Consider the following 8754-nt stretch of genomic DNA (forward strand, 5'->3'; position numbering starts at 1 on the left):
TCCCGAAGTCTAAAGCTGACTGAATTCCGTAGATCTGAAGAAACTTGAAAACTGCGATCGCCGAAATTTAGAGAGAGAATGGGTTTGAAAGAAAGAGTAAAAAGTTCGAAAGGAGCAAAGCACCCAGTATTTATAGAAAAGAAAGGGGGCGCATCAACTTCCTCAACCCACGATCTCCACGACACAATACAAATCCCAACACTTGTCATCAATGCAAATCATCCCTTTTCAAAAAAAAAATAGAGGGAACTTTTGGACTTCTGACAATTGGAAACCCACCCATTTAATTCTAAATGGACCGGGTCTGGGGGGCATGTTGTTTGGGCTCCCAATTGATTCTCAATTGGGCCACTAAGTCCAAAGCCTAATGACTCTAAATAAACAGCATCAAACCTACCAAATGGCTAGTCAGCCATCCATCAAGGCCCAAGGCCCAATAGCAATAAATGACCTATGGGCATTTATTATGCAAACACTATAAATAGGCCGCCAAGGCTCACACCTCAAGGTACGTCCAATTTATCGCCTTAAGACTACTCTTTTAGAGAACTTCTCTCTAGAATCCGAGCATCGTTCTTACTTAGGCATCGGAGGGGCTTTCCTCGGAAACACCCCCGAGGCTAGTGACTTTGCTCTTGCGCAGGTGAATTCAGACTCAACTCATTCAAGCAAGCAAGATCTTCAACACATACGAAAGAGCCTTCATTCGAAGCTCATTGTTTCCATCTTTACAACACCGGAACAAGTAGGATTTGGGTTATTTTTATTTTTCTTTTTATTTTCTGTTCATGGAAAATAAAATAAAAATCATTCTGATTTACAACAAAGGTGTCGATTGGTGTCGATTCAATTGGATTAATTTTTTAAAAAATAAAATGGCAACTGCTCTTCCTAACTGTCGCAAAAAAAAACTATATAAGATTCCATGCTGCAATTAGAATACATAAGAAATCTGTTTCAAACAAAATCTCACCCCATGGTTACCGCTTAATATTCGTTAGTAACTCCATTGAAACGTTTAATTGTACTGATTTTTTTATCATTCAGAGGAGTTATATTAGAATAGATGTCTGTTAGTCATGTTTATTGCCTTTCTTATTTACATTTTGAATCAATAAACTTCGTATAATTGCTATTCTATTTTCAAAAAGTAGCGTAATTTCGGTTTCTTTCTTACACAGAAATGACGTGTTGTGACATTGATCAAAGTGGACTCCCTACCAGTTTCGATTCTAATTAGGGTAAGCATTTAATCCTACTTAGTTATTTTGGTTGTTTGAAAATTTAATTTGTCAGTAAAGAAAATTCATTAATTTGATTTTGATATATCCTAGGAACTGTAAAATCAATGAAAATATCAGATTACAGAATTACAAATCGTCATATACTGTGTGCAATGATGAATTCAGATGTGGTTCTTAACTTGATTACTGTTTTGTTTATTACGTTGCTTTGTGTTCTAAGTTTATGTATGAAATAATGAATATTTTGATATGTTTAATGATAATAACTTGACTTTCTCGCTAATTTTACAAGAAGTTGCACTCACTAATTAGTTGCTTATTATTATTCTCACTTTGAACATCATTCAATGAAAATTATGTCCTTTTTATAAAAAATTGGGAACATGTATGATATCAAGTACTGAAATAACGATATTAAGATGTGTCAATAGCAAAATTCCCTTGGCTGACAAACTGATTTAATGGCCTGGACCTTTCTTCTCTGATATTTAAAATATGGTGGTATTAAATTGCCGACTTAGATTGTGTCATACAAGGCAGTATGGTGGCTTTGTTCTCAATTTACCTTCACTAATTAATGGCTTCTTATTATCCTGACTTTGAACATCATTCAGTGAAAATTTGCATTTTTAATTAAACAGTGGGAACATGTATGATATCAAGTAGTGAAATAGCTATATTAGGAAGTGTCATTAACAAAATTCCCTTGGTTAACAAACTGATTTAGTAGCCTGGCCAAGGTGCTGCACTTTTCTTCTGTTATATTTAAAATATGGTGGTATTAAATTTCCAATAAAACAACAATTTATAAAATGGTTTTTAATTTCGAATTTGAATACAAAGGGTAACACCAGTTAAGAATATGCAATAGGTTTCCCAGAAGAGAAAAAAACACAAATAGGTTGAGTAGAGATAGAAATGGATTAGTGTTTGCATAACTTTATGTCATTTATGCAAAAGTGGGACGAACTTGAAACTGGCATTTGTTGTTCTTGAGTAATTGACACATGGTTGTGATCTGAATTGATCTTTTAAGTTTTTTCCCATGTTTTATTGATTATCTGTAACTGGTGTGTCAATGTGAAACAAGTGATTTTGTTTTGTGTCAGGTGTTCTAGGAATTTGTTCGGTTGCAAATCATTTGGGTTGCAGAATTTACAAGTATCTTTTCAGTTGTTTAGATCACAACCTCACAATCAAAATATAATTCATAAGGGAATATTTTTATTTTGCTTTTTTATGGATTATCTACCTTTTTAGATTCATGAATGTGAAAACGGTTTTTTCATGAAATGCCCCCGAGGTTTGCAAAAACGCACCAAATACCCTCGCGTCTTTTGAATCACATAATATACCCCTATTTTTCCGTACTGTTCATGAGATGCACCTTCAGTTAACGGACGTTAGTCTGCCGTTAGTGGCGTTTTACTATATTGCCCTTAATACATGTTTTCGAAATAAATTCCCAAAAAAAAAAAATCTCAAATTCTTTCTTTTTCTCTCTCCTCTCAGATGTTCTTCCTCTTGCTCTTTGATCGCCGGCGGCGTCCGATCTCCGCTCTCTGGTCGCCGGTGGAGGCCGATCTCTGGTCGGCAACAGTGTTCCGGTGTTACGCACTTCCCTCTTCTCCCGATTCGACCCGGTCACCAAGCTCGCCCTTCGGTGCGACCGTCGATCTGTTAGCATAGGCGACAACGCCCTCGTTCTCATTTCCCTCCGGTGCCGTAACCTCATGCGCCTCAAACTCCGGGGATTCCGTGAACTCACCGACCTAGGAATCGCCGCCTTCGCTCAGAACTGTAAGTCCCTCAAAAAACTGAGTTTTTGGTGCCATGGGCCTCAGTGTTGTCTTTGAACACTGAGTTTTGCTCGAAGAAATGTCAATTAAGCGCCTCCGTGGCATTAACAACGACGGCGATTCAGAGGCGGCAGCTGAGTCCAAGAAATCGACTTAATTGTCGGCGCCGGCGATTTACAATATTTTCAATTTGGGTTTTGCGTGCTTCTAAATTTCAAGAATTCCTTTCTGGGTTTTGTTCTTCTGTTAAATTCCTCATCTGGGTTTATCTTAATTTACGTAAAAATTGTCTATTTCACTTGAATCAATACAAGCAAAAAAGTGCAAAAAGTGGGAGATGATTATATGACTTTTGTGCCACCACCAGCAATGAATGAAGCACGGAAGGTGGCACCTGCTCAACACTTCTACTACTGTTGTTTGTTTTAGCCTCCTAATTATCTCAGTAATTCCCTTTGTTTCGAATTTGCAAGTCTAGTGATTGGTGTTATTAATTTGTTTAATAGCTAAGATTGTGATTTTACTTGGTTTAAAATGCCAATTGGTACCGTTTTCCACCTTTTGGGCGGAGGAATTTGGAAAATGATGGAATGAAATTTGAATAACCGCAGCCAACCATCTCCGATCAGGCTTGAAAAAGCATCCCCCACTGTGAAATTTGAATTTGAGGAACAAATTGCGATTAACCAATCCCCTCAAATTGTTTCTGATCCATCCTTAAACGGCTATGCAGTACACAAACTCTTCCCTTCATAGGTGGAAAGGTGGGCTCTTTTGTCAACCTCAAGCTCTTCCTTAGCAGCCTCAAGCTCTTCCTATGACATCAAGCTTCTCGAACAGTTGCATTAAGTTCAGTTATTACAAAACCATCAGATTACTTTTCCCGTATAAGATAATGAAGTAAATTCACGAGTCTAGTTTGCTTGCACTTGGGATGAGAGTTCGTTCCTCAATGGTGGCTGCTGGATTTAGATGTAGTGCCGCATTGACTAATGCACTGACCGATATGTATACCAACAGTAAAATTCAATTCAATCAATTTCGTATTGGATTTGTTGTTTGAGCATTTCAATTTTCTTTGATTATTACTTCTATTTTTGTTTTAGGTTTAACTTTTAGGTTGATTAATTTGATTAATTAGGTGAACGATTTGTGGAAATCAAATTCTGCAGTTTAAAAGCAGTTTGAGTATTTGGTGCAACTTAGTTTCAAAATAGGTGTATATTGTACAATAAGTTTATAAATAGGGGTATTCTGTGAATTATAAACACGACTTAACGGAGGACTAACGGAATGTCGGTTTAGGGGTATTTGGTGCAAACTTGGGAAAAAATAGGGGTATATTATGTGATTCAAAAGACGCGAGGGTATTTGGTGTGTTTTTGCAAACCTCGGGGGTATTTCATGAAAAAACCGATGTGAATATGGTAATGGTCTATAATCTGCCTTTTTAGATTCAAGAATGTGAATATGATAATGGTCTCAAATTTGTAAATAAAATAAATATTGTAATTAAAACAAAAAAAATCATACATATAAACCAGAAGAGGAAAACGGAAAAAAATGCCGTATATGCAGATATGAAGACAGTAAACAGAAACAGATGGTTAATAAGCCTAAAAAACATAGCCTATTAGAAGAGTCACATGGCAAAACACATTTCAATTACAACTGCAAAAGCAGAAAGCCTTAATGAACTATTTAATGAGATATCAAATCTCAGTCAAACCTCCAGAAATTTTTAACTTGCTAATTTGCCAATCTTAGGTAACTGCAAAATATTAACTGTTTTTAAAAATATGGCATTGTCGCTTATCTTTTTAATGAGGAAGAATTTTTCAAATTGCTAATTTGCCAATCTTAGGTAACTGCACAATATTTACTATTTTTATAACATTGGCATTGTCAGTTATCTTTTTATTACAATAATATTTAAAATAATGGAGGAAAAGCAAAGAAAAAATGACCAACAACTTCTCTTTCAATAGTTAATCAGACAACAACTCAGGAAAATATGTTGCTGACTGGAATTGAAGCAAACATATTGATTATAACAGGAACCTGTGTTACTCAATACTTAGGTAAAATTTATTTGTGATAATCTGTTATGATATTCTTCTATCACTATGAAGCAAGTCAACAAATATGAGATGTGTAATACAATACAGGCTTGAATAAATGAAAATGGATAGATGATGACTGCATATGATTTAATGAATTGCAAAATGGAATTAAAAGTGTTGTTAAGTCTGCTAGGTGTTGCAGTAGATACTCTGTTTATGAAGGTTTTGTTATTTCCCTTCAAACTTTTTCTTTCTGTTTACAAATTAATTTATTCTATAAACTTCTTCATACATTTGGTCCAATGATACTTGACATGAATACATATGATGGTAATTTAGTCTCATATTCATATGGTTAGCAGCTTGGTACAAGATTGGACTTAGAAACTTGTGTTTTACAAACTAATTTGCAAAATTGGCACATTATAATGTTTATTTGAGTTTACACAGTTTGAGTCGTTTATGAAAGCAACTTCTGAAATATAAGACATTAACGAGAACAAATCAAGAAGTCCTTGATGAATATGTAACTATTTTAGCAGTTTTTAACGATAGAAAATACAAAAATTCTTATTTACATGAGGTGTACGATAAATATTGTACACCGAAATTAAAGTTGACGTAAAATGCTTAAAAGTCACCATTATATATGTAAAAGTTATCTACTTTTTAGTAATAAAAATTTTCGTTTTAATAAAAAATATTTATTCAAAATCATAATAATGTATAAAATTAATCATTTAACACTTTAAAATGTTTATCTATTAACTTTTATTGTAATAGTATAAAAGTTAGAGAAAACTGAGTAAAAGTTAGAGAAAACTGAATTAAAGTTATATTGGTGCACAATAAATTTATTGTACAACTTGTGCACACAAGACCTTTTGTATAAAATATATAACTGGTAACTAATAAAAGTAACTTTTTGGTATAGGAAACTACCAGTTGGGATCTTCAAGTGGAACAAAAATTTACAGGAACTTGAATATTGCAGAAGTCGAGGAATTTCAAAAAGGCGTATGAAAATATTAATACATACAAAGTGTGGCAAAGTTGTGAAACATATAATAATTATTTCTTAATTACAGTGTAGGAGAATTTATTTCTGAAGTTACACAATTTGAAATACCACAACCAGAAAGCAAAATGGAGATAATGAGCAAAAATCGCAAAACCATAGAAGAACGTCAACAACTTTATTTGGAACAAGAAGATAAGAGCAACTCCAATGGTTGGAAAATAGACCTGCTCACAAATAAAAAGAATATATGAGCAGGTAGCCCACCGTTGTTGCAATAATGACATCAGCAGCTACTAAAACATTGTAGCTATTTTGGGCAGGTAGCTCAAAAAATAAAAGGGGAAATATATGAATTAAATATTATAGGAGTTACAAGAGATTGTAGCCCACCAATGTGAAAGTTTATAGCTTAAATTAATTGCAGCTAGAAATATGATGTGGCTAATTTAGCTACATCACCTTGTAGCCCACCATTGGAGTTGCTCTAACCAGGTAATTTTGAATTTCTTCAGTTTTACAATCTCATTCTATATCTTATACAAATTGACACTCAAAGGGAAATTATTTAATATATATATATATATATATATATATATATATATATATATATATATATATATATATATATATATATATATATATATATATATTGCACATGACCATAAAGCACTTTATGTAAACCATAAATAAGACATGTACTGTTATTTTACACAAATTAAACTATATTTGTTACATAGGATATACAAATGACATACACTTGCAAGGCACAAATCGAAATGCTTCATGTGAGAGATTTTGGATGGAAATATGAGTCATGTCGAGTTTGCAAGACAAAGCTTGATGAAGACCATATGTGCAAAAAGTGTGGAGTCATAGATGAATTCCCAACTCAAAGGTATATAACAAAGTGCCGTTTTTTGTGATTCGTACGTAATGAAATTTTAGTCTTGTAGGGTCATGTTAGATTCGTATTGATATATATTTTCTAAATATTATTTTTTTATAATTTTTACTTGCACACGATTTGAGATATTAAGAGTTAAACTAATGGTTAGAAGAGTAAAAGTCAACCATGGTGCGATATTTCTGGAACAGAGGAAGTATTTATTTTTATCTTTCGAGTAATATATTCCTTTAAATATTTGAAGTTTCTTAACAATTTTGTTTTTTAGGATGTATTGTGTCTTAAGTTTCGAGATCGAAACTTTTCTTATGGGGGTAATATTGTAACACCCTATATTTTTTGCCTTTGTAGGTTAAGTTAATAAGCTTTAAAGTACAATAATTGTCTTTTTTTTTTTGGTTCAATAGCCATCTATTTATTTTTGAACAAACGAATTGCTTGGAATATATCTTCCTAATATATATAGTATATTTTATTTAATATATATCTTTCAATTTACTCTATTATTAAATCATAATAGTAATTAATGTGATGATAGACATCACTTCCCTAATCTAATTGGGACGTTAACTTAATTAGTATAATGAAAAAACCTACTCTTGGTTGCACCGTTTCATTAATTCAATTATACCTATTCAACTATCCTTCTCCTTCTCCTTCACACTTCATTTTCTCTTCATCTTCTCTTGCCTATAATACGTACCTTAATGCTTTTCACCTTCTATTGCTTCATTCGGCTGTAATTCTACAAATTCATTGTTTCTCTTCCTTGCCATATTACTCCTATGATCAATTGTGATGTACTACAGTTTTCATCTTGGATTTCTTGCGTCTCATACAAGGAGGCATGGTAACGATGTCGTTCCCGGAGCGATCGAAGAAAAGTAGAGACCAAATGTATTCGTACGATTGTGAAGTGTAGTTCGATCTTACAACTCCCATAACAATCGAGGTAACTAGCGGTTTCATCTAGTTTATAGGTTAATCTTACAAGTATTTTTGATAGGAACATTAGAGTAAAATTGTGTGTGTTGTGAAACTATGTGAATTTTAAATTTTTAGTATCATGCGAATTAGGGTGGTTTATATTACGAAATTTCTATAATTACGTTCGGTAACACACTACTACAAAAACACCTTTATAAGTCGCCCTTTTAGTGTCGCCTCAAATTAATGTGTGACACCAAAATATTTAAAGTCCCATTTTATAAAACAGGCGACACATAAAGTTGCTAGCAGATATTCCAATGAGACTAGCGTGTCGCCTGTATAATAAAAGGAGACTTTAAAAGTTTTGGTGTCGCACATTAGTAACAGGCGACACCAATTTCTTCTTAATTTTCATTTTAATAATTTTTCTAAAATTCAAATGAAATAGTTTCAGTGTCGCCTCCATTTAAAAATGGGACTTTAAAAGTTTTGGTGTCAAAAAGGCGACACCTATGGTTTTTACTTTAAAATCAAATGAAAATATTTAGTATCGCCTGTAATATAAAACACAAATTCTGAAGTAAAAGTTAACTCAAAATGCTTAAAAGTTAAGCTTATATATGTAAAAGTTATCTATTTTTAAGTGATTAATTTTTTCATTTTAGTAAAACTTATTTCTTCAAAATCACTAATAATGTATAAAATTAATCATTTAATCATTTATATCAACTTTTTTTTTTACTAATATAAAAGTTAATCAAAACTAGGTTAAAGTTACGAAAAAATGGGTAAA

General features: G+C 32.8%; 1 long non-coding RNA gene across 3 annotated transcripts in view; it reads left to right on the forward strand.

The window, feature by feature from the left end:
* The window catches only part of LOC130461909 (uncharacterized), a 28871-nt gene extending 20565 nt beyond the window's left edge, over positions 1 to 8306 (forward strand). The window contains exons 2-5 of one of the 3 annotated variants that reach the window (XR_008921918.1): positions 1182 to 1241; positions 6041 to 6619; positions 6865 to 7022; positions 7841 to 8299. This is a non-coding gene — a long non-coding RNA (uncharacterized lncRNA). Of the gene's footprint in view, positions 1 to 1181; positions 1242 to 2353; positions 2727 to 6040; positions 6620 to 6864; positions 7023 to 7840 lie in introns of those variants that run through there. The other 2 variants (XR_008921920.1, XR_008921919.1) reach the window with 2 other exon arrangements.
* Positions 8307 to 8754: the final 448 nt, after the last annotated feature.

The sequence above is a fragment of the Spinacia oleracea genome, chromosome 5 (genome assembly GCF_020520425.1).
Source record: "Spinacia oleracea cultivar Varoflay chromosome 5, BTI_SOV_V1, whole genome shotgun sequence".
In the NCBI taxonomy this organism is placed as follows: Eukaryota; Viridiplantae; Streptophyta; class Magnoliopsida; order Caryophyllales; family Amaranthaceae; genus Spinacia; species Spinacia oleracea.